The sequence below is a fragment of the Arvicanthis niloticus genome, chromosome X, assembly GCF_011762505.2.
Source record: "Arvicanthis niloticus isolate mArvNil1 chromosome X, mArvNil1.pat.X, whole genome shotgun sequence".
Taxonomy (NCBI): domain Eukaryota; kingdom Metazoa; phylum Chordata; class Mammalia; order Rodentia; family Muridae; genus Arvicanthis; species Arvicanthis niloticus.
In genome coordinates, this window is record NC_047679.1 from 42,153,327 (window position 1) to 42,180,965 (window position 27,639).

General features: G+C 37.2%; 1 long non-coding RNA gene and 1 pseudogene across 1 annotated transcript in view; one reads left to right on the forward strand and one right to left on the reverse strand.

Annotated features, from left to right (window-relative positions):
• The window catches only part of LOC143435552 (uncharacterized), a 33,119-nt gene that overhangs the window by 1,582 nt on the left and 3,898 nt on the right, over nt 1-27,639 (forward strand). The window contains exons 2-4 of the long non-coding RNA XR_013105923.1: nt 376-465; nt 12,800-12,934; nt 21,384-21,468. This is a non-coding gene — a long non-coding RNA (uncharacterized LOC143435552). The remainder of the gene's footprint in view (nt 1-375; nt 466-12,799; nt 12,935-21,383; nt 21,469-27,639) is intronic.
• Nucleotides 7,671-9,334, reverse strand: LOC117694918 (ATP-dependent Clp protease proteolytic subunit, mitochondrial pseudogene; annotated as a pseudogene).

Genomic DNA, 27,639 nt, shown 5'->3' on the forward strand with positions numbered 1-27,639 from the left:
GATCATATTCCCTTTCTGCTCCTCCTGACTCGTCTTTTTAAATCATCCACTGAGTCCAACTAGTATTTATTACTCATATAAGCATGAGTAGGAGGTTATCTATTGGATGGACTGACCAACCAGAGGCCACGCCCTTAAAGAGAAACTCAATACTCCCTCTCCCAGAAGCCATCAACAGTCTGCAATTCCTCAGTTAGTGGTGGGAGGCTCCTGAGCCACTCCTATGTCCATACTTTAGCATGCTTTTTATGTCTTTTTATATTTATTTTGGAGTTTTAAAAGATTTATTATTTTAATTTTATATGCATGAGCATTTGCTTGCATGTATGTTTATGCATCATGTATATGAATTGTTTTTTTTTTTTTTTGACACAGGGTCTTACTCTATAACAGTTGCCGACCTGGAACTCACTGACAAAGCTGGCCTCCAACCCATAACAATCATCCCATCTGGTCACTCTCCTTGTGAGTCTCGCTTCTAAGCAAGTCTCTTATGGCTTTTGTGCACAGCACCTTGACTTCGCTCTTCTTGACAAACTTGCAGCATGTCACTTGTTCCATGTACAGCACTGGGTAGCTGATCTCAAGGCCCACTTAGACGTGAGCTGCTGCTCGTTCACCACCATACGGGGGTCTTATCTTATATGCTTATCTTATACTAGGCCCTTACAATGTGTTGAGTTGGAAATTTTTCCATGTACTAATTATTGTTATACTGTATCAAACTCATTCCTAATCTTCATTTTTATTTTTATTATATTTTATTTTTTAGTATATGTGTGTTTCTGCATGTGACTGCAGTACCTATGATGGCCAGAAGAGGTCATCAGACCCCCCTTGTATCTACAGTAAGAGGTCATTGTGGTCTGCCCAAAATAGGTGTTAGGAACTGAACTCAGGTCCTGTACATGAGCACAAAATGCTCTTAACTGCTTAGCTTTCTCTCTTGTTTCTTATTCTTAGTCCTTTGAAAGATGTTTATTATTATTATTTTCTTATTTAGTTATTATTATTATTTTTCTTATTTCTAATCTGGCTTAGAAATTTCTCATTCTATAGTTGATTAAAGCCCAATGCTGCATGGGCTAGGAAGTGTAAGCAATCAAGATGGCTTCAAGGAAGAGAGGACAGATAAGAATATGAAATGAGACCAAACACTATATTCTATCAAACTGACCAAAAATATCTGAAAACTAAGTGCTGCATAAGGCACAAGTCATGGTACAGAGTTGCATGCCTCCCCAGAAAGTAACAATACCTAACAGCAGTTTCTACATATTATATAACAGAATTATCGAATGCTCACAGTTATCAATTGAGACATAGAGAACATTATCATTATGTTCACTTTGAAATAAAAGAATGCTTAAAAGTTTGGTTCAAAATGTTTGAAATCATACAAAAGGTGTAATATTTGTGGAAGCAATATTAGTTTATGGGGACTTGTTTGTTTATTTGTTTTTTTGTCTGTTTTTCAAGACAGGGTTTCTTTGTGTAACCTTGGCTGTTCTGGAACTCGCTCTGTAGACCAGGCTGGCCTCCAACTCAGAGATCTGCCTGCCTCTGCTTCCCAAGTGCTGGGATTAAAGGCATACATCACCAAATACAACCTATACCCACAGTTTTATCAAGTTTAAATGCACTATAAAATTATTTTAGAAAAAAACATGATTTTATTCTCTAAGATTCTGACCTAGTGAACAAATGATGAATATAGAACATTTCTATGATTTAAATGTTTCTCAGGTGATTCTAATACAGAACTAAGGCCAGAAAGGCTCTTATTTGAGTTAGCAGTAATTCTCAAAAAAAAAAAAAAATGGATGATTATATTCTTTCAGAGGACACTTGGAGATGTTTGCAGACAGTTTTGGTTGTCATCATGAGGAGAATATTTCTGTTAATTAGTGAGTGGAATCCAGCAGTGCTGCTAAACATCCTCAACATACAGGCCAGCTCTCAAAATAATGATCTGGACCAAACTGACAATACTGCCAAGGTGGAAAAACTCCGGCACAGACCTATCTTACCCTTGTTTTCCATGCAAGACCAATCAGCAGTCTTACTGGTCCTCTCATACTAGATCAAAGTATTTCCATCACCACAATAACCATTTTAGTTTTTAGGTTATTAGCCCGACACACTGGAGTCTGAAGGTTTAGTTGGCCTCCTTCCAGTCTTTGTGATAATCATTCCATTTTCTAGCAAGTGGTCAGAGTGGTGATTTCAAGCTCCAAATATTTCCTTGATTCATAACTGAAGCTGAACAGTGATTTATAGCCACCATGTGGTGCAGAGCTTTAACACAACTCACATGGCACTGAGGGCCTTGCATTTGTTCCTGCTCATCTTTAGAACCATCTATCTCAGTTTTTCTTCGGATGTTAAACCCTAGACACAACTCAACCAATTCTTCTCTTTCCAAGGCCCTTTTATTTTCCTCAACAATTGCACTTCCTGCTTCTTGTAATTCCATTCTTTTCTGTAGCTTGGTTAATCTTTCTCTTTTGATTCCTGTACTGACATAGAAGCTATCCTCTCTAGTAACCTTCCTAAATTCCAGGTCTGTGTTGCATAGCTTTTTCATATCTTTTTATGTCAGAAAACTAATTGCGGTCCCTTACATTGATATCTATGATTCCATCAGGGGAGGAATAATGGGCACTTGGTGATTGCTGTAACTTCAGAAGCTTACACATGGGCCAGCAGGCAAAATGGCTCAGTGGGTAAAGATACTTTCGGACAAGATTAGTGACCTGAATTCAGCCCATCAGGCCCACATGGTGGAAGAACAAAATAAGTTTCTGCAACCTGTCATCTGATTTCCACATGTGTACACACATGGGTACATACACACACACACACACACACACACACACCTACAGAGAGAGAGAGAGAGAGAGAGAGAGAGAGAGAGAGAGAGAGAGAGAGAGAGAATTAAGTGTAATAATAATAATAAAAAGAACCTTAACAATTTTGGCTTTGAGTAATAAAGGATGCAAATATACATACATATATACACATATATGTGCACACATATACATATACATATATATCTTGGTTTTCTAACATTCTAGAAGAGTGAAATGCTACTGTATTAATAGTCATGTTTATTTTTGAGATATAGCCTTGCTGTGTAGCCTAGGCTGACTTTGAACAGGGTTTATATCCCAAGCTGGCTTCAATGTCTCAATCATGCCTCAGATTCCAGAGTGATGGGGTGTTACAAGTGTGTGCCACTCTGAGCAGCACTTTTCTTTGTAGTTAGAATAGTCCACTTTCATAAAGCAATATGATGCTATTTATGCAAATAAATTAAATACAGTTCCTTCCTGAAAACAGCTTCTAATTTTCAGTTGAAGATAAACATCTATGAAATAACAGTATTTTTTACTAACAGTGAAATACTTAAATGAAAAGTTAACTTAAAGAATTTATTGTGAGGCTACTACTGTAAATAAGCTCCAAATGGTTGCTTCCAAAGAATAATATCTAAACATACATTTGTCTGCTGTAAAATTGCTCCACAACTAATGTGTATAAAGCACTCATTAAACGTTTGCTATAGAAAACTCAGAATAAGTATCCTGTGCCATTGAAACAACTTCATTTTATGCACATGGCCTGAGTTTAAACACTTGAGCACTGTTTTCTAGGTTTGACATCTTGATGTTGTATTTTGCATTTCAAGGTAAACACGTTCCTATGAATATCAGTCCTATTGTGTTGGGTACGTGCTGTTTTCTATGAATCATCCATCACTTCTGGCTTTTATAATCTGTCTTGCTCCTCTTCTGCATTGATACACAAGCATTGAGAAGAGGGGTTTGATAAAGACATACCTTTTCAAAAAAGGACTGAATGCCCCGAATGTTCTCACTCTCTGCACATTGTTCAGTTGTGTTGATTATCATCTACTTCAAGAAGCAGCTTCTCTAATGTGTGGTGGTACACAATCGGCATGAGACCTCTACAAGTTCAAGCCAGACAAGGTCCCAACACGGAGCTAGGAAAGTAGATATAAAGTCCTACCCCCTATCTTAGAAGCTCATGGCAGTTGATACCTGCTGAGAAAGGGAAAATTATTCCTGCAAAGGAATGTCACTAGGTACAGCAGCCACAGTCTAGGGCAGGCCCATCCACAGGAGAAGTGAACCAATGCAAAACAGACTCTGACTTTTTTGGTTTGTTTTATGGTTAGTTTTGAGAGAGAAAGAACATGAGGTGGAGTTGGTAGGCAGATAAGAAAGATCTAAAGGGAGCTGGGGGAGGGGAACAGATATGATCAAATATTTAGTATATAAATTTTAAAAATAAATATAAAAATGATAAGCATGTTGTGAAAAGGCATTTTGTTTCTTAAGTTACTTATGAGATGCGATGACCCATTGACAATAAAAATTCAAATTATTTTTGTTGTAGTACAGAATGAACCCAGTGTCTTGCAGATGCCAAGCAAGTTCAATACCACTGAGCTACACCTCAGATTCAGATTTTAACTGAAATATGACAGAAAGTGTAGATCTCTTGAAGGCCACTCTTCCCTCCAACAGTATTTTAGAACAATGTTGTCAAAGAAACTACATTTCTCCCCTGAGTTCATCTAACTCCAGAACATATATTTAGACCTATCATGTGTTTGGCTATATATAAAGACATTCATAAGATCATAAAGTAAATTTCAATTAGCTGTCGACAGGGTTAATCACGTGTATACATGTGTTTATGCATATAGTTTTCTTCTATTTTTCTTGAAGTGATTAATTAGTGCTGCAGCTATAAAGCTTCTATTTTCCTTGTCAATGACAATCTCAAGGCCTCTGAGCTGCCTCTCATTTTGACCTTGGTTTAAAAGCACAAAGAACAGCAACCTTGAAACTGGCATCAACAAGATTCATTCTACAGAAACCAGATGCTTTACCATAAAGAAAAAGCACACATTTAACTTTAACGTTTTACAGACACTGCTCTCAGTATTTCTGTTCTTAAAGACTTTTAAGTGCAAACGTCCTTCATCACACAAAGGGAAACGCTGTCATTCTTCCACTTAACACTGGCCAAAGCAGTCCTTTGGAGACCTGACTGCATTGTTCCCTTTGATGGACACATTGCAGCAGAGTCCACACAACCCTGGGAGAATAACACAGCTGATGCCATGTAACCATTTAGCGGTAAAGCTTTCTATTGAGTGGATCCTGGAAAGCATTTCATTAACATCTGAACGAGGAGTTATGAAGCTGTGGTAGAATCAAACATTTCCAAAGGAGATGCACACATTGTTTTCTACTTGAAGGGAGGTGTTTTCCATTGTGTCTTGCCAGTGTTCATTTGAAAGTATGCTGCCACATTTGTCCTTTGCCCACACACGGTATTGTTTCAGTCTTCAGAGGTGACAATGTACACATGAACAAGGGGGACGTTGTAGGGTAGCATTGGACAGAAGGGGTGGGGAAGATGGAGTGGGAACGCCCCCATAACTGTTTATCTCCTCCACCATTATCTCATCTCCAAAAACTAATTCACACTTTGTTAAATTGTCATGTGACTGACATTCGAAGATATGCTGTGTTGTTTTTTTTTAAAAAAAAACTAAGCTAAAATATATGCATACATTAACTTCTCTATTCTGTTATACATTGTGCCATTTCCTCATTAGCTACATTATTCTGATTTGAAAATCCACATTGGAAAGAGTCATGTGTGAAATATAGATAGCATATGTACAATAACATATAAATTGCTAAATATTAATTTGACAGAATGAAAGGAATGTAGAGAGCATTTCTTTTTCCTTCAATCAATGATAAATGAGTAAAATGTTTAACAGCTCTTTCTCTAGGGCAAGAGAGAGTCTAAGTTCATCGCCTTAGTAAAATTCTTACCATGGCCAGTTTAATGTAAAGTGCTGATGAAATATCACTGAAGGCCAGGTCTTGGGAAGACATGCACATAGTAGGTGCTCCTACTTGCACCAGAGCAGTCATACTTGATGGCTCTGTCTGTCTTTCCTGTCTCATTTCAACACCTATGTTAGGCTTTTATGACTTCGTATTTAAAAAATTTTATTAGAACAACTTATATTGCTTGTAACTTTCATGTCTTCAGTGCTCACTCCTTTTTATTAGTCAGTTAATAAAAATCACATTTAAAGTAAAAGTCCTATTGTGGATTGAGACATGAAAATATGAGCGAAGTACTATGACATATGTCTGAAAATGTCAGAATGACACTCATTATTCCACATGCTTACTGTCTTAGTTACTTTTCTGCCAGTGTGATTAAAACATCATGACCAAGGCTACTTACAGAAGAAAGCATTTATTTGGGCTTATGGCTCCAGAGGGCTGAGACTCACTCAATTGATAAGGAAGCATGGCAGCAACCTGCAGTCATGGTGCAGGAGCAGGAAGCCGAGACCTCGAATTTTTAAATATATGTATGGAGCAGAAAGACAAGAAATAGTCTTAATAGTCTTAAAGCCTATCCCTAGTGACTTCCTTTCTCTAGCAAGGCGGCACCTCCCAAGCCTCCCTAAATAGCACTACCAAGTGAGGACAAAGTATTCAAATGCCTAAGCCTATGGGGTGCATCTCAGTCAAACGATCACACTTATTAAAATCAATTGAAAATTAATAATGAAATCAAAATATTAAAATCACATTTGGATACACCAAAATACAATTTATGATCAGTTTTCACATACTGCTTCCAGTCCAGATGAATTAATGCATCTGGACATTAAGTTACATGAGGGCCTGGAGAGATGACGCCGCAGTAATGAGCCATAACTGCTCTTCCAGAGGTCCTGAGTTTAACTCCCAGCAACTGTGTGGTGGCTCACAACCATCTGTAATGGGATCTGATGCCCTCTGCTGGTGTGTCTGAGGACTGCAATGCTGTACTCATACATAAAATAAAATTCTTTTTATTTTCATTTTTTATGTATTCACTTTACATCTCACCAACTGTCCCTTCCAGTCAGCCCCTCCCACAATTTCTCCTCCATCCCCTCTCCCCTTTTCCCTGTGTGGGTAGGGGTCCCCTAGGTATCCCCCCAATCTAGCCCATTAAGTCTCTGCAATTCTAGGCGCTTGCTTTCTATCCCATTGAAGCTAGACAAGGGAGCCCAGCTAGAAGAATACATTCTACATACAGGCAACATGTTTTGGGACAGCCCCTACTCCAGTTGTTCAGGACCCACATGAAGACCAAGCTGCACATCTGCTACACATGAGTGGGGAGGCCTAGGTCCAGGCAGTGTATGTTCTTTGGTTGGTGATTCAGACACTGAGTGCCCCAAGTGTCCATGTGAGTTAACTCTGTTGGTCTTCCTGTGGAGTTCCTATACCCTTCAGGGACCTCAGCTGTTGGATAAGAGTCCCCAAGCTCCATCCACTAGTTGTGGATCTCTGCATTCCTCCGAGTCAGCTGCTGGGTGGAGCCTCTCAGAAGACAATTATACTAAACTCCTGTCTGCAAGCATAACAGAGTATCATTAATAGTGTCAGGAATGGGTGCTTGACCATGGGATGGGTCTCAGGTTGAGATGGTTATTGGTTAGCCTTTCTGCTCCATCTCCAATCATAAAATAAAATCTTTTTTTTTTTTTTTTTTTTTTTTTTTTTTTTTTTTTTTTTTTTTGGCAAAGACCACAAAGATTTAATTTAAAATCACAGTGTCTCGGGCAGGCTGCCCTGCTTTGAGGGCAACCTCAATCCACATCTCCTCCAGGGGTCATTCTTGGCCCCAGCAAAAGAAGTGTAGCAGTCCTCAGTTTGGTCTTCACACTGCTGGAGAGGATAGGTGCCTGCCGGGGCAGGAGGATCCATCGGGGCTGTGGCAGTCTCCTTCTGTACCAGTTCTGGCTCATCCTCCCCGTCCTGAGGTGGGTGGACCAAGACCTTGTCCAAGATGCCAAACTCTTGGGCTTCCATGGGGCTCATGTAGCGGTCCCACTCCATGGCTGACTCAATCGCCTGCAGGCTCTGCTTGGTGTGTTTGGCATAGATGTTGTATAGCTGCTTTTTCAGCTTCATGATCTCCTCTGCCTGGATGGTGATGTCTGTGGCTTGGTTGGCCTCTGGCCCCTCCGGAGGGCTGGTGGATCGTGATTCTGGAATTGGGCAGTGAATGGAGCATGCCAGGGCTGCCAGCAGCGAGGAGCAGGGAGCCCATGTTGGCAGCCTGTCCAACACAGCATGTGCAGATGGGGTTCAGAATGTACTGCATTATGTCGTAGATAGCCAGGCCCGCAGTCACCACACCACCTGGGCTGTTGATGTACATATGAATGGGTGTCTTGTTGCTCTCAGACTGTAAGAACAACAGCTGGGCTATGACCAGACTGGCCACACTGTCATCAATCGGGCATAAGCGCGATCGCCTTGACCGGTCTGCTCCACTACTATGGGGATGAGCGGGAAAGCAGTTCCATGCAGGCTCCTCCGCAGGGGTGAGCCATTCCCAGCTGTCCATGGCGGAGAGAAATGCATAACAAGGCAAGAAGAGAGGGCAGGATCCTCCCACAGCCACCGGGTCCTCCCCCAACACCATGAAATAAAATCTTTAAAAAAAGTTGTTTAAAAAAAGTTACATGAGTGTGAAAAGAGTAATTCCAAAGTAAACTCCTATGAGATTTCAGAGGAAGAAAGTGTGAAGTTGGTATGAGTCTTGTAAAGAAAAGCAGAAGCGGAGGGTGTTGCCTTTTTTGTTACACACACACATACACACACACACACACACACACACACACACACACACACACATTAATAAAGTCACTGGTTCTGCTTTGACTGCCAGCATCTGATCTACTGTCAATTTTTGGATTTTTTTTTAGCCTTTTTAGTGGAAACAGCCTACTTCTTGGTATAACTAGCCATTAAAATACTAATAAGTCTCTTATACTTATTTTCCTAGAAGCCTTAGTAGCCAGGATATTAATAATAACTTCAGATCAACAAATTAGGCTCCCTCATCTCAATGTTTAAGTCAATCCAGAGCAGGGGCATGGATAGCAGTACTACTCAGACTACGTTTTACATTTAAACAACAGTTGAAGCTGCACAGATTGCTGCAAAGCTGTTAAGAGAACAAAGAGGCACTAATACATATGTCTCAGTGTTCCACAGTGTCTTAGTGCTGATGGCATGACTTCATCTACCTCTCTGGCTTTGGATTGAACCTAGAGCCACTGGCATGGAACATGCTGTCATTCAGCATCTTACCACTGAGCTACCCTACCACTTTTGGCACTGAATGAGCTCCAAACTCCGTTTTTGTAAGTTGTCCCAGACTCTCTTGTGAAATCTACGGGGACGGATGAGACTCTGTCCATGGCTCCCTGACTCTTTCCATTTCCTTATTTTAGCAAATTTCTTTGTCACTGTGTTATGTTTAAGCCGTCCAGAAAGACTTCTACTTACAAATGGAAATCCTGTTTGTTATTTTGGGTCAGATAAGCTGTGTGTGGGGAAAAATGAGAAAAGAAGTTGAGTCAAGAGTCATGCTACCCTAAGAATTTCTCAAATTCATTGTTTTTAATAGCCGAGTAATATTCCATTGTGTAAATGTACCTACCACATTTTCTGTATCCATTCCTCTGTTGAAGGACATCTGGGTTCTTTCCAGCTTCTGGCTATTATAAATAAGGCTGCTATGAACATAGTGGAGCATGTGTCTTTGTTATATGTTAGAGCATCTTCTGGGTATATGCCCAGGAGTGGTATAGCTGGGTTCTCAGGTAATTCTATGTCCAGTTTTCTGAGAAACTGCCAGACTGACTTCCAGAGTGGTTGTACCAGCTTGCAACTCCACCAACAATGCAGGAGTGTTCCTCTTTCTCCACATACTCGCCAGCATCCACTATCACCTGAATTTTTGATCTTAACCATTCTGACTGGTGTGAGGTGGAATCTCAGGGTTGTTTTGATTTGCATTTCTCTGATGACTAAGGATGTTGAACATTTCTTTAGGTGCTTCTATGGATGGAACTAGAAAATATCATCCTGAGGAGATAACCCAACCACAAAAGAACACACATGGTATGCACTCACTGACAACTGGATATTAGCCCAAAAGCTCACAATACCCAAGATACAACTCACAGACCACATGAAGCTCATGAAGAAGGAAGACCAAAGTGTGGGTGCTTTGGTCCTTCTTAGAAAGAGTAACAAAATACTCATGGGAGCAAATATAGAGACAAAGTGTGGGACAGAAACTGAAGGAGAAGCTGTCCAGAGACTGCCCCATCTGGGTATTTATCCCATGTGCAGTCACCAAAGGCAAACACTGTTGTAGATGCCAGAAAATGCTTGCTGACAGGAGCTTGATATAGCTGTCTCCTAAGAGTCTTTGCCAGAGTCTGACATACACAGAGGCAGATGCTCACAGCTAACCATTGAACTGATCATGGGGTTCACAATGGAGGAGTTAGAGAGAAGACTGAAGGAACTGAAGGGGTTTGTGACCCCATGAGGAGAGCAACAATACCAACCAACCAGAGTTCCCAGGGTCTAAACCACCAACCTGGGAGGGACCCATGGCTCCAGCTGTATATATAGGGGATGATGGCCTTGTAGGGCATAGGTGGGAGAGGAAGTCCTTGGTACTGTGAAGGTTGGATGCCCAGTGTGGGAGAATTTGAGGGTGGGGAGGTGGGAGTGGGTGGGTGGGTGGGGGCAGATCTTCATAGAAGCAGGAGGAGAGAGGATGGGATAGGGGGTTTCAGGAGGAAGAAGATAACATCTGAAATGTGAATAAGATATATATATATATATATATATATATATATATATATATATATATATATATATGAAATAAAGATAAAATTTGAAAAGAAAGAATAAAAGAGTCATGCAACCCAATTGCTTCAAGCTCTCCTAGCTAAATAAATGCTGAAAGACAAATGGATGGCTTCTGACTCCTTTTAGGCACATGCATACAGTTCTTTAGCATACAGTGGACTGCATTCTGCATCGTACTTTGTTGCCACTTGTTTTATTTTCTCTTCTCTGGAATGTTACTGTGTTTCTTTTATAGCCATACTACACCTCGTATTTTCTATTGAATGGCTAGGGAATTGTTCTATTTGAAAACTTTTCTCAAACTATTCTTTTCATTGAAGTTTTGCTCATTGAGAACAATAAACCATCAAGGAACCTAGTGACATCACCTAGCACTTTAAATGGATAGTGGGCTGTGCTGTGTGATAATCTAAACATCAACTTTGCTGTGTGATAATCTAAACATCAACACAAGTTTACTTCCCTACCTTCCCCACAGTGGGGCAGCATACTCCCTTTCCCTTTGATGCTGTTCTTCATCATGTGTGCCTTACCTTAACCAGTGGAAGGTGATCAGAAAGCTAAATGGGAATCCATGATTGGCTTGCCTATTTTGTTCCAGTGATGAACCATGAGAAAGTTACCCTTGCAAACTTCTAGGAAGGAAAACATGCAGCCAGTCTGCAGCCTGGAACCAAGCCCAAAGCTGAGTAAGACAGCAAAAATACTCAGAGTGGAAAAATGATTTTCTATTTCAGATCATTAAGATTATGAAGTTGTTTATGGCATAGTTTATTGCAGCAATTGCTGATACACTGCCTTTCACACATTTTTATGCATGTATGTCCTGTTGTTCTAATTATATTACTTATTCCTTAGCTTACTGATCGTTCTTTTTAGTCTTCTTTGGTTTGCTCCACAGCACACATTTCAAATGATGAAAGGATGTTGCGCTTGCAGATATGCTTGTTCATCTATTCACAAATGTTTCTTGAACTTCCACCTTGCTCTATGATACTATTAGTACAGATTCAGAGGATAAAGAGGAAAGTTACAGTTCTTGTATGAAATAACCAGTATGGCTGAGGAAGGAAGGTGACAAGAAACTAAAATGACAAGGTAGTGAATATGTGTAATGACAAGGGGGCACATAGCTATTCAGAACAAAGGCAGTGACAGCTTAGCTTACTCGGTTTACTACTGGGCTGGTTGGTAGATTGAAATAGTGTGTAGCCGTGTATTGGCAAGGATTTCCTGGAGGAGACAGTGTCTTAAAGGATAAGTAGCATTTACCTCTAGATTGAAAAAGATGGAGAGCATCATAAACAAGAGCTGGAGACACAGAGACACCTAGGAATAAAAGCCTGTGTGCTTGGGAGATTGAGGGTCATTCTTTGAGCATAGATTCTCATTGTGTGTGAGGAAAGAAACAGTTTTGAAGCATTTCCTAAACATTTACTGTATCAAATGATTGGTAAGCTTTGCCAGAAAATAGTGTCTCCTCCCGACATTTATTTCATCAAGAGTATCAATCTCTCACTATGATGCAAAGAGAGATTTTTTAGAAATATTGCTACTGAACCGAGTAAGGAATCTTCAAATACAGTTTTTCTGAGTTTTGATTTAAACCTGTGGAAGAATATACCACTGATCAGTGATAATTTCAAATGCCATCCAGCTCTTTTCACATTTTTGGAATTGTTCTCAATGTTAAACATATAATGTCTTTTCTTGTTCTCATCACAACCCAATATGATGAGCACTGTTAACATTCCTGTTCAAGAAGTAAGAAAGAAAATTGCACTAAATGACCAAGCCGAGGAACCTGCAATATTGCACAGCTAGTAATGTAATAGTAAAACCAGATTTAAAACAAATAATGTGATGACAGGACCTATGTATTTAACGTCTATTCTCTGTTGCACCCAGAATGAAGGTAACATGGACCCAAAAGATCTATAAAAATAAATGGTATAGCCTTCATCCCTCATCAAAGATGCTTCTTTTTGTAACAGATCGAGACCACTTCAAAAATAAGCAACTGGTCAAAACAGAGATGATACATGACTATGAAATACTCAGCATCAACGTATATATCTAAAACACAGCCTCTACAATTAATACTCACTGAACATCATGGGAAAGTATGGGTAAGTATTTTAAGAGCCAGAGGACCAGGAGGTCTGTTTGACATTGTGTCCTCTGTATATGAAAGAGAACTACATAATTTTTTAGATAGTACAGAAAACAATTTTATAGATAAATCTCAGTAACTATGCAGCTACAGGATGTGATTCCTCATGGAAGTTATCATCTAGAATGCTCAAGCATCCATAGTGCCCTCATCTGAATGTCTGGGGTTGTCATCACAGAGTGTGAGAATGTTGGGAGTGTCATGGCAGCTAACCACCATGCCCTATAAACAACCACACCTATTCACAGTTTGTTGCAAATACTCGAGTCAATTGTCACATAATTACAAGGACACTAAAAATATTCATGAAAAGGTAAACATTTGGTGATATATGTCTGAGTCACAGGGGTGACATTTTATACACTTGAGGTAGTCACATTCTTGTCAATTTGATCACCACTGAGACCTTAAAGAAGTAAAAATGCATGGGTAGGGATAAACATGAGCTCCTAATTACAACCAGTCAGGTAACAACAGCAGATAAAAAGAATAGGTGTGAAAAAGCAGAACAGGATACAGAAAAAGATACAGAACAGGGTACAGAAAAGGATACAAAACAGAGTACAGTTTGGAGGAATGCGCGACCTAGGAGAGTGTTACAGCTCTCCAAAGAAGTCCAAGGAGTCCAAGGAAGCCAAAGTGGGTAGAACTTATCTTGTGACTAAATCCTAGCTGATGATCTGGATTGAGAAGCGTTCTTGATTTATGTACAGTTGTAAAGCAAGATGTTTATTTGATTTTATTGGATATTTTTATTTACATTTCAAATGTTATAGGTTTTTAAATGCTCAAGAAAGATTGAAAAAATGATCCTTAAGGAAAATTTTTTTCAAAGGCCTCTTTCTTTAACACTTAGAAGTCATGTTGATTTTATTCAACAAATTAACATGTAAACACACAAAGCAGTAAGTGTTAGTTTCCTACAGTAGCTTAACCTCAAGTAGAGCTATTGACAATGCATGCTATATCATTATGCAAATACATTGATATACAGATAATTAGCTAGATAAATAGCATGTATTCTATTCTATAATATCTTTAAAATCTATCATTGCATGTGCCCTTATCATTATATATGTCTCTACCTTGTGCTTTTCAAAAATTACAGGATATTATGCTCTAAGACTGTCATAACAGCCATGTATGCTTTTCTGTCCTCTTGTTATTACAGAAATGTTGCAAGCCATAATTTGGAATACGTATCTTTTCATGTATCTGAAATTATATGCATAGAATAAGTGTCTATAATTCCAGTGTACCTATATATTATATGAATTATTTATATATAATTTATAACTGTATAATTATAATTTTTCTCTTTCTCAAATATCTTATATGTCATCTGTAAAAATTTATTAATAATATCTTCCTGATACTTTCAAATACCTTGCTTTCTTATTTCTTAAAAATAACATTTTTCTGCTTTCTCTTTGGATTCATTTTGTTTAGAACTTTTACCCCCCTTCTTTAGCATCTTTCCATTTCTGTCTAACATTTATGTAACAAACAACTCTGATGTCAGAGTTTTTTTGCTATGACATCTAGCTTGAATGAATGTAGCTGCATAAGCTCTGCAGTCAGACATAGCTGGTATATATCTCTCTCTCTGTAGATAAGTGACAATACTTGTTTTGATACATATGTCTGCTGTGCTCATAGTCATTATTTCATAACACTTTTACTGTATTTGAAAGATCACTTGTTTTTAATGACTTAGTTTACTAATCTAACATTTACATTAGTTGGCTTTATTGATCAAAAGCACATACATATTTTGAACAAGAGGTACACATAAGAGTTCTCTTTACAGTTTTGTTCATATTAATACCAATCTGGAAACTACAAAAATGTCATCAATGTTGTATATTACAATGGAATACTGTGTCAATGGAAATTAATATTTATGTTTAATATGCATGTTGATATTAGAAATAGACAAACTAGAAGATTAAACAGTGTTTACATAAAGTATTAAAAAACACAAAATTAGGAGATAGTATTAGAAACCAGAATACTGATTAATTTTTTAGAAGTTTGATAGGAATGTAGGGAGTATAGAGAAAGTTTTTGATGGGTAAGAAATGATCTTTTACACTGATTTACATGGTGTTTAAATGGAAGTATTTTATTAACCTTATAAAATCAAAATTTGTGCATTCTCTACATAAATATCCTCCATAAATGCTTACATAAAATTTCAGTATCATTTGTAAGAATGTACAAATACACTGTAACTGTGTGAAAGGTAGGGGATTTGAGGACAATCTGAGATGGATTGAAAAAGAAAATGTTTAAGTGTTTCTCACAAATAATATCAATATATGTATATAGAGAACATAAAAAATCAACAGATAATTTAGAATAATCTAACAAATTTGTTGGGTATGTAATCAACACTGAAAATTGTTTCATTAATTATATATCCAAATGATTCTCTATATTAGCATAAGGAGAACATAAGATGAACTGAGAAAATACCTTGGTCAATAAAGTGTTTGCCCAAGAACTCACATAAATCAAAGCTGGGTATGACAGCCTGAATTTATCAACCCAGCACTGAAGAGGCAGAGACAAGCAAATCTCTGGGACTCATTGGCCAGCTAACCTAGCCTGCTTGATGAGTTCCAGACCAACAAGAAACTTTGTCTCAAAAAACAAGGTTGAATGGCACCTGAAAATTCATACCCAAATTCGAACCTCAGGCTTCAACATGTTTGTGCACACTCATAAACACGCTCACACATACAGAAAAACACAAATGAATGATGTCATAATATTATAAAATTATATAGTGTTTTAAAATAAATTTATTCTGAAGTGAACCTCTATTTAATCAAAGCAAAACATTAAAGAACTTATATATATAAATTAAATATATTTATGATTGTCTATAAACACATAAATATTAATGTTTCCAAATTGTTTCATAGATTCAATAAAATTACAAAAAAAAACAAATTTTCTTGCAGAATTTGACAGTAATATTCTAAAATCTATATGGGATTATAGGTGCAAAAGCTAGACTAAATTGTCTTGAAGGATATTGGTAAAGAAGAAAGATATGTACTGTTAGATCAGACTATAATGATTACTATATTGGCACTTATATAGATAAATAGAACAAAGGAACAATGTTTTTAAAATCAGATATAATATCAAGCACAATTTTACCATTGATTGGTGACAAATAGTGGGAAGGAAATCGGTAGTCCTTTCTTTCAGTAAGTGTGTCTGAGGTAAAGAGGTAATAATCTAGATAAAAAGAAACAGCAATCTCTTCTTAAAGCTATAATACAAATGGTTTTTAGATGTATAATAACCTAAATGTAAAAAGTCTTCCTAAATATACATATTAAATGTATAATAATCTAAATGTAAAAAATCAATGATAATGTGTCCAGAAGTAAATATACAAAAATATCTTCATGGCTTTAAGGTTAGTTAGGGAAATATTTATTGACCTTAACAATAAATAATTGAATGTAAGGGTGAACTGAAATTAGGAATTTTATCAAGTTATCACTACTATAGACAGTAAGGGCACAAAGTAGATGAGATTTTCAGAATATTTAGCCCATGAAAGGACTAGTGCTTACATTATGCAAAGACCCTTTATAAATAGATAACAATAACACAAATTCAATAGGAAAAGTGGTAAAACATTAACATTATTAATAATAACTTTAAAATATGAAATAAACAGATAAAAGTCTATAAAAGCTGCCAAATTAAATTTATTAGAAAGTGAATAAAGATATAGATTCCAATATTACATAAAACATAACTACCAGAGTAGGAGAAATATTTAAATTTAGCAATATCAATTAACAGTGAAGTTGGGGGGAAATTTAATTCTCACAATACAGGTGAAATTGTATGAAATCATTATTCTTTCCAGTTAAACTTGGTATGAATCATATAATTGTGCTATTTTAATTATCCAAAATAGGCATGGCAAAAGTTTATAATGATGTTTTGAGCATAAGGAGATGGAGGGAATTTGTTATAAGGAACTAAGGTTCTGATGGAAGTTGACTTCTTACATTAGCAACCCAATAAAAAAGCAATAAATTTTAACTACTTTGAATAGGTAAAGTTTAGCTATTTGAATTTTAAGTCTCATGTCTTTGATAACATCTCCTAGCACTTGATATATGCTGAGTACAGTACTAAGACCATCACAGAAGTTATCTCAGCAATATTGTGAGCGAAAGACTAAGGCAGAGAAATTGAACATGATTGTGATGAAATTACACAAGAGGTTTAACTTGAGTACATGGACTTAACTATATATGCTAATAACATTGTCTTGGCCTGTCCATCTGTATGAGAGCTTATTTTTGTGTTCCTCATAATATCTAATGGCATTTTGTAGTATACTTACATTGTAACTCATGTGTGTGTTCTATAATGTTGACATAAACTAATAAGATGAAAAATATTCATTGGTTTTTTATCAGTGTTGGAAATCAAACTTAGTTAGCTAGCTCTATATGAACGTAAGCTGAGTAAAATATATTCTCGAACTATCAGCCTTTTCTTGTGTGTGTGTGTGTCCATACATACACATGTAAATATAGGCATGAGCATATAACATCAAAGTAAAATTTCAGTACAGAATAAGTTTAGAAACCATAAAATCCCATATCTTGACAATAAGTTTTTATACATTAATAGCACTTTACAGTTCTTCACTATATAAACATGTAAACAAACAATAATGCCCATACAAAAGCTGTTACAAAGGAAAAATGTTGGGTATTGAATAATTTTCTTTGCATAACATTTTCTAAAATTGTCCTTTTTTTCTCAGTGAAGGCAAATTATGAAAATTATTCTCCAGAAAACTGTAAGATTTCTAATAATTCACTTTCTCATTACAATAGTTAGCATGCAGAAATGATAGAAGTATTCTTAATGTTCAGAAGTTGATGTGTAACGTCTTAGCAGTGGGGAGAACAAATCTTGCAGAGATAAGCAGATCTCTGGACCTCACTTCTCAGTAAGCTTAGCCTAATTGGTGAATCTGAGACAAAAAAGAGACTTTCTGTCTAGGAAAACAAGATGGACAACCCAAAGACTGTAAGCCAAAATTGATCTCTGGGTCCCACATGCACTTGTGGATGCATGCACATACATTCACACCTGCACACAAATGTACAACCACACACACATGAACACATACAAATATGCACATACATGAAAGATCTTCAAGGAGACTAGTTTATACTGAGGCTTTTTTTTTTTACTCAGTGGTTGCTGACATCTCAAAACAACCTAATGCTCTGTTATTGTTTAAAATTGTGGTATGCAGTAGTGAAAAAAACTGATCTTTTTTTCCATTTGGTTTATAGATCATTTTAGTTATCATCTACAATCTAGAAAGCTTTTTTCTTACACTTAGTGGCTGGCAGGAGTAGAGGGTAAGTGGCATCTCGAGTAATTACCAGAGACCTTGGATAAGAGTGGCTCCCAAGAATCAATCGGGGTGACCTTGGTTGTGACTCATAGCATTGGGGATATGGAACCTGAAGAGGCCACTTTCTGTGGCCAGTCAGGAATCTCAGTGGAGCAATAGAGACACCAACCCACCCATAAAACTTTCAAGTCAAAATTTATCCAGTCTACAGGAGATGCAGGGACAGTATATGGAGCAGAGACTGAGGGACTGGCCAACCAGTAAAGGACCCAACTTAAGACTCACCCCATGGGCAATCACCAATCCCTAACACTATTAATGATTCTCTGTTATGTGTGCAGACAGGAGTCTAGCATGGCTGTCCTCTGAGAGGCTCCACTCAGCAGCTAACTCAGATGGATGCAAACATCCAAGCCTAATAATGAATGGAATTTGGGGACTCTTAGGGAAGAGTTGGGAAAAAGGCTTGCTGTCCCTGAAGGGGATAACAATTCCATAGGAAGACCAAGAGAGCTAACTAACCTGAACCACTGGGGTTTTCAGAGACTGAACCAACAACCAAAGAGCATACACAGGCTGGACCTAGCACACACACACACACACACACACACACACACACACACACACACACACACACACACACACGTTGGTGTTTGTACGAGTCCTGTACAAATGGAGAGGGGTCTATCTCAAAAGCCATTGCCTGTCCCTGGGATATGTATGTTCTTCTAGCTGGACTGCATCATCTGGCCTTGGTGGGAGAGGATGCACCTAGCCCTGCAGACTTGATGTGTCAGGGTGGGGGAATACCCAAGGGGACCCCATCCAGTCAGAGGAGAAGGGGACGGGGAAGGGAAGGGAGGAATATGGGAGGAGTGACAGGGAGGGTGGCAGTGAGCACGATGTAAAGTGAATAAAAAAAAGAAAAGAAAAACAAAACAAAAGAAAAGAGGCAGGTCACTAGACACTTTTGTTTACCTGCAGTAGGCTCTTTTATGTGGCTTTGTCCTTGGCTGGAAGTTCTTGCACTTTGTTCCATATGCTTCATCTCCTGGTCTATGTGTGTTTTCTTGAGGAAGAGAGAAGAGTAAAGGAAACAGCAGGCACCTTTTAAGTCCCAGATTCCCTCAGATTTGCTTCTATTTCCTCCATGGCCAGCACTGGAGTTTCAGTATGAGGGGGAAAATACTGCTAATGGAGATCATATTAACTCTGATCTGTAAATAAATCAATCTAAGACAGATTAAAAAAGAAAAATAAGAATGCTTTGATTTTTGTGTGCTTGTACCCAGCGAGTAGCTGAAATTTAAAATGAATTCTAATACTTATATACAATGTTGATTTTGTTGATATCATTTGGGTACTTTCTGTGAGCCCACCACAATCACTTGCTTAGATTATAAAACTTACAGTTTTTATACCAAGGTTATATAAAAGGCATTACAGCTACCCCTAGGGTACTAACAAGACAAGGTTGTAGCGAACAATATGTACATTTATTTTATTACTATGTATGTAGGTTTTCTGGGAAGGCTTTTTAAAGGGAATTGACTCACTGTAGATGCACTGCCTCACCCTTCCTGTTTTCTCTTTTCTTCCTGAGATATGAAAGGACAAGAGATCTAGCAGTCTTTTGTAGATCATATGAATAAGGGTTACATTCTAAAGATGGCAAAGCTAGAAGGAACCCATGGTGCTGATAGCACACAGATACTCCGCTAGTCTGGCACTTGCTTTAAGCGTTTGATTTGGTTCAGCATTGATTTTCACATGCAATCCACAGTCATGGTGCTAAACTCCAGGCAGGGTCTCATGGTATTTGATACACTGTAATTCAACTGGGGATTGGGGTGCATAATATACAGCCTATCCTTTTATTTGTTTTTCTGTTTGCCCTCCTTAATCCTGCACCTTGCTGCTCATTTTCCTGAGCTTTTTCCAACTCACTTCAGTTTCACAATCACACCAGCAAGTGCCAGATCTTGCTTAGTTTTAGTTATAGTTTCTGCAAACCCAATTTTGCAAGCCGTACTATTGATTTTTGCAAATAAATGATTATTTCCTTTGATTTTTCCTAACACAGTGAAATACACTATCTTGTTTTAAGTAAAACATGAAAATCCAATTGTTTTAAGTTGATAAGATTAAAGAAATAATTTACATCTCTAGGTTCGAATTTTAAAGTTTGAAAACATACACACTATACATATACACATATATACTAAGCATTATATTTTCATCTATTCAATGAGATACCTAATCTGCATTCTGTAATTTAGGAATAATATCTTATTACTAAGTTAATGTTAAAATAATATATTAATGAGAAATCATCAATCATGATAAAACAATTCAATAAGTCATGTGGATAATCCTAACGTAGTGCAATTCTTGCCTACAGAAAGACTCTTGTATTTAAAGCTATGAGTTACATATAGATACTGGTTTTAACATAATAACAAAATATTTGAGCAGGGAGCAGAGTCAATAACTTTTTTTTATTTTTTTATTTTTATCCTAGCAGTGTCAGAAGCTTAATGACAGAGATTAGTGTAAGTGATGACTCTTGTACTTTGCAGTTACTCTTTGTCAAGTGTTCAGTAAAAGACTAAGAAAGCATCAATTATACATATACATACATATAAGTAAATTTTCTCTGTACATACATATAATATATACATATATGATTATATAAAATTATTAATGGTATACTTCAAACATTTTTAACAGATAAAAAGTGCTGTCCAACTTTTCTTTTGATATAGTGATTAAAATAAAAATAGATACAAAAGCCAATGATCAAATATTTTATTTTTCCCTTTTAATATTATTATCAGTAATTGGTAAGTGTTACAGTTTGATTATTTCTTCCCAAACATGTACTGGAACCCAATATCAGTTGTGATGGTACTAACATCTGTGACTTTTACAAAATGATTAGATAACTGTTTCATTTTCCCCCACCCCCAATCCACACACTTTGCAGCTTGAATGGCGTTTTTTGGAATCATGGACGCTAGACTGCAGGAAAGAGGCTTTCAAGTCAGATCATCCAAGTCCTGTGTCCTAAGGTATGAAATCTCTTCAGCAATAGGCATCTACTCAGCAATAGGTTACACATTGGTGGCAACCGACAGCTGTCTAATTGGATCTAAGCTTTTTCTTTTTTTCTTTTGGTTATTTATTTACATTACATCCCAATTGTTGTTGCACCTTTCCTTCCCTCCTGTCCTCTCAGTTCTTCCCTCTTCCCTACCTTTCCTCGGAAAAGGAAAAGCCTCTCATGGATATCAACCAGCCTTGGCATATCAAGTTGCAGTATGACAAGGTGCATCTTCTATTGAAGCTAGACAAGGCAGCCCAGTTAGGACAGAGGGATGCAAAGGCAGGCAATATAGTCAGCCTCTGTTTCTGCTTTAGGAGTCCCACGTGAAGACCAAGCTGCACAGCTATTACATATGTGCAGAGGGCATACCTCCATCCCATGCATGCTCTCTGGTTGGCAATTTCTTTTCTATGAGCCCCTATGGGCCTAGGTTAGTTGGTTCTGTAAGTGTTCTTGTGGTGTCTTTGACCCCTCTGGCTGCTTCAATTTTTCCTCTCCCCCACACCCCATCCGTAAAACTCCCTGAGCTCTGCCTAATGTTTGGCTGTGGGTCTCTGCATCTGTTTCCATCAGCTGCTGGGTGAAGCCTCTCAGATGACTTAGTCTCCTGTCTGCATGTATATCAGAATGTCATTAATAGGTTCAAGAGTGAGCTCCCTTTCATAAGCATGGTTTTCAAGATGACCCAATAATTAGCTGGCACTTTCCTCAATTTTTGCTCCATCTTTTACCTCTGCACATATTGTAGGGAGGATGAATTGTGGGTCTAAGGTATTGTAGCTGGCTTGGTGTTACAATCCCTACATTCAAAGCTTTGCCTGGTGACAGAAGGTGTTCAGTTCACACTCCATATTCCCACTTTCTTGGAGTCTTAACTAAGGTCATGTTCATAGATTCCGGGGACTTATCACTGTCCTAGGTTTCTAGCTTGGCCTAGAGATGCTCTCCATCCAATTATCTTTCTCAGTAATCTCTCCCTCCATGCTCCCCCCACTTCATCCCTTCTGTTCCCACCCCAGACCCTCCTCCCATCCACCTCTGATGTCTAATCCAGTTCCCCATCTCAGTGACATTCAAGAGTCTCCTTTTGTGTCTTCCTTGTTACTTAGGTTCTTCAGGTCTATGGTTTGTTTATATCTTAGTTATCCTATACTTTATGACTAATATTCACTTATAAGTAAGTACATATCATGTTTGTCTGACTGGATCTAGGTTACCTCACTCAGGATAATCCTTTCTAGTTCCATTCATTTGCCTACAATTTTCATGATGTCATTGTTTTTAAATGGCCAAGTAATGCTTCATTGTGTAAATGCACCATATTTTCTTTATTCATTCTTCAGTTGAGGGACAGCTGGGTTGTTTCCAGTTTCTGGTTATTACAAATAAAGCCACTATGAACATAGTTGAGCAAGTGTCCTTGTGGTATGGTGAAGCATCGTTTGGGTATATATGTCCAGGAGTGGGCCTTAAGGTAGATGTATTTCAAATTTGCTGAGAAACTGCCAAATTGACTTCCAAACTTGCATTTCCACGAGCAATAGAGGAGTGTTCCCCTTGATCCACATCCTCACCACCATGAGCTGTTGCTTGAGTTTTTGATCTTAGACATTCTGACTGGTGTGAGATGGAGTCTCAGAGTAATTTTGATTTGCATTTCCTTGATGGCTAAGGATGTTTAACACTTCTTTAAGACTTCTTGGCCATTGGAGATTTCCCTGTTAAGAATTCTTTGTTTAGCTCTGTAGTACATTTTAATTGGCTTATTTAGTGTGTTGATGTCTAGTTTCTTCAGTTTTTTTTATATATATTTTGGATGTCAGCCCTCCATCAGATGTGGAGTTGGTGAAAATCCTTTTCCATTCTTTAGGCTGCTGTTTTGTCCTATTGAAGGCATCACTTGCCTTAGAAGCTTTTCAGTTTCATGACATCCCATTCATTAGTTGTTGATCTTACTGCCTGAGCTGTTGGTGTTCTGTTCAGGAAGTTGTCTCCTGTGCCAATGTGCTCAAGGCTATTTCCTCCTTTCTCTTTTATCAGATTTAATGTATCCTGTTTTATGTTGAGGTCTTTGATCTAGCTGGATTTGACTTTTGTGCAGGGTAATATGCATGCAGTCATCCAGTTAGACCAGTACCATTTGTTGAAGATGCTTTTTCCCCATTTTATAGTTTTGGCTTCTTTGTCTAAAATCAAGTATCCATAGGTATGTGCATTTACTTCTGGTTCTTTGGTTCAATTTCATTGATAAACTTATCTATTTTTTATGCCAGCCCCATGTGGTTTTTATTACTATTACTCTGTAGTACAGCTTGAAATCAGGGATGATGATACTTCTAGAAGTTTTCTTACTGTACATGACTGATTTAGATATTCTGTTTTTTTTTCTCCATATGAAGTTGAGTATCATTTTGTTCTTATCATACAGATCTTTTACTTGCTTGGTTAGAGTTTCACCAAGATATTTAATATTGTTTGTGGCTATTTCAAAGGGTGTTGTTTCCCTAATTTCTTTTTCATCTCATTTATCATTTGTATATAGGAGGACTACTGATATTTTGAGTTAATTTTGTATCCACTCACTTTGATGAAGGTGTTCATCAGCTGTAGGAGTTTCCTAGTAGTTTTTATGGTCACTTATATATACTGTCATATCATCTGCTATCAGTGATCCTTTGATTTCTTCTTTCCAATTTGTATTCCCTTGATCTCCTTTTGTTTTCTTCTCATTCTAGGTAGAACTTCAAATATTATATTGAATAAATATGGAGAGAGTGGACAGTCTCATCTTGTCCCTGATTTTAATGGAATTGCTTTAAGTTTCTCTCTGTTTAAATTGATGTTGGCTATTGGCTTGCTGTATATTGCCTTTATTTTGTTTATATATGTGCCTTGTATCCATGATCTCTCTAGGACTTTTATCATGAAGGGATATTGGATTTTGTCAAAGAATTTTTCAGCATCTAATGAGATGATCATATTTTTTTCTTTCACTTTGTTCATATGGTGGATTACATTGATGCACATTCATATGTTAAATCATCCCCACATCTCTGGTATGAAGCCTAGTTGATCATGGTAGATGATTTAATGTGTTCTTGGATTTGCTTAGCAAGTATTTTATTGAGTATTTTTACATAAATGTTTATAAGATAGATTGGCCTAAAATTCTCTTCTTTTTGGATGAGTCTTTGTGTGGTTAGGTATTAGGATGAGTGTGGCCACCTAAAATGAATTTGGGAGCCTTCCTTCTGTTTCTATTTTGTGGAATACTTTGAAGAGTATTGGTATAACCTCTTCTTTGAAAGTCTGGTTGAATTCTGTATCAAAACCTTCTGGTTGTGAGTTGTTATTTTTATTTTTTTTTTGGTTGGTAGCCTTTTAGTGATTGTTTCTATTTCTTTAGGTGATATAGGTCTATTTGGATTGTCTACCTGATCTTGATTTAGATTTAGTCAGTGGTGTGTATCAAGGAAGTTGTCTACTTCATTTAGATTTTCCAGTTTTGTGGAATACAGGTTTTTGAAGTAAGACATAATGATTCATTGGATTTCCTTGTTATATGTTGTTATGTATCTCCTTTCACTTCTGATTTTGTTAATTTGGATATTTTTTCTCTGTCTTTTAGTTAGACTAAGGATCTTTTTATCTTGCTGATTATCTCTACAAACCAACTCTTTGTTGCATTGTTCTCTGTTTCTATTTTATTGATTTTAGCTCTGAGTTTTATTATTTCCTGCCATCTACTCTGTGTGGGTGTGTTTACTTCTTTTTAATCTACATCTTTCAGGTGTGCTGTTAAGTTGCTAGTATGAGAGCTCTCCAGTTTCTGTATAAAGACTCTTAGTGCTATGAACTTTCTTTCCTCTTAGCACTCCTTTCATTGTGTCCCATAAGGTTGGGTGTGTTGTGCCTTCCTTTACATTGAAATCTAGAAAGTCTTTAACTTCTTTATTTCTTCATTGAGCAGAGAGTTGTTCAGCTTCCATGAGTTTGTAGATTTTCTTTTGTTTCTATTGTTGTTGAAGTCAAGCTGTAATCCATTGTGGTCTGATAAGATACAAGGTGTTATTTCAACTTTTTTGTATTTGTTGAGACCTGTTATAAATCTGAGAATATCATCAATTTTGGAGAAGGCTTCTTGAGGTGCTGAGAAGAAGGTATATTCCTTTGTGTTTGGGTGAAATGTTTTGTAGGTCTTTGTTAGGTCCATTTAAGTCATATTGTCTGTTAGTTCCATTATTTCTATGTTTAAGTTTCTGTCTGGATGACCTGTTCATTAGTGAGAGTGGGGTGTTGAATTCTCCCAATATTAGTGTGTGGAGTTCAGTGTGTGATTTAAGCTTTAGTAATGTTTCTTTTACAAATGTGAGTGTCCTTGTATCTGGGACAGAGATATTCAGAATTGAAACTTCATCTTGGTGGATTTTTCCTTTGATTAGTATTAAATGTCCTCCATTTTTTGATTAATTCTGGTTGGAAGTCTATTTTATTAAATATTAGAATGACTACTCCAGCTTGCTTCTTGGGTCCATTTATTTGAAAAAAAATTTTTCCAGCTCTTTTCTATGAGTTATCTGAGATAATGTCCATCTTTGATTTTGAGATGTAGGTTTTTGTATGCAGCAGAATGATGGATCCTATTTCAGCATCCATTCTTATACTCTGTGTCTTTCTATTGGGGAATTAAGTCCACTGATGTTGAGAGATATTAAAGACCAATGATTGTTAAATCTTGTTTTTCTGATGTTGTTGGTGGTGGTAGTGGTCATGGTGGTGGTGTATGTGTGTGTTTCCCTTCTTTTAGTATTGCTGGTATGTGGTTATTTATTTCCTGTGTTTTTGTGGGTGTAGTTAATCTCCTTGGGTTGGAGATTTTCTTCTAGTTATCTTCTGTAAATCTAGATTTGTGGATATTATTTAAATTTGGTTTTGTAATGGAATGCCTTGTTTTCATTACCTATGTTGATTGAAACTATTTCTGGGTATAGTAGTCTAAACTGACATCTGTGGTCTAGGGTCTGCAAGGCCCTTCTGGCTTTTAGAGTCTCTATTGAGATGTCAGGTATAATTCTGAGGAGTCTACCTTTATATGTTACTTGGCCTTTTCTCCTTGCACCTTTTTAATAGTCTTTCTTTATTCTGTATATTTAGTGTTTGATTATTATGTGGCAGGAGGCTAGATAATAATTAATACTCAGATACCTCAGAGTAAAGGGCTGGGAATAGATTTCCCAAGCAAATGGACACAAGAAGCAAGCTAAAATAGTCATTCTTTCCTTTCAAATGTGCTTTATCAAGGTAATAGTGCGTATTTTTTCATGGAAACGTTCTTTAGATTTCACAAGAAAATATTTGACTTATGAGCCTTTATAAGTCATTAAGTCAATGCACACACACACACACACACACACACACACACACACAATCTTAAACACTCAATTTATTTGTCTCAAATAATTTAGGTAAATTGATGGATTCTTTTCCTTTTGACAGAACACTTAAAATCAGAGATATTTTTACTTGGTCCTTGAATTGAAGTCTGTTGCTCCTTTAATGATGTGCACAGGCAGACAAATCATCTTACCCAAAATTAACTGTAAGAATGAGGCACCTAAATTCAGGGAAACATTTCCACGTGAGATGGAGCAAGACACAGGTGAAAACTTTTTTTATTAGATATTTTATTTATTTACATTTCAAATATTATCCACTTTTCTGGTTTCTGCTCTAGAAACCTCTATCCCATCCCCCTCCCCCTGCTTGAGTGCTTCCCCCCCCCGCCCACCCACCAACTCTCATCTCCTGTTTCCCCAAAAACAGTTTTTGAAGTTCACATTTTTTGAGAAAGCCTTTGCGAACTTTCTCTAGTTTAGGTTTTATTGTTGGTCAAGTCCCTAGATTTCGTATTTGGATAATGTGAGTTGTTAGATATGAATGATTCTTAAGCTTCTGACAACATGAGGTAGATGGAATGTAGAAATATATAAGCATGCCATATCTTCCTGAAACCATATTATCAGAACATTTCTGTAGCTTTATAGTAACAATGAGTTACTGTACTGGGAAGCTGCTACCCACGACCTTTATTCAACTTCCTATGCCTTTTGGACCAGCATTCTTCACTGTCTCCTTC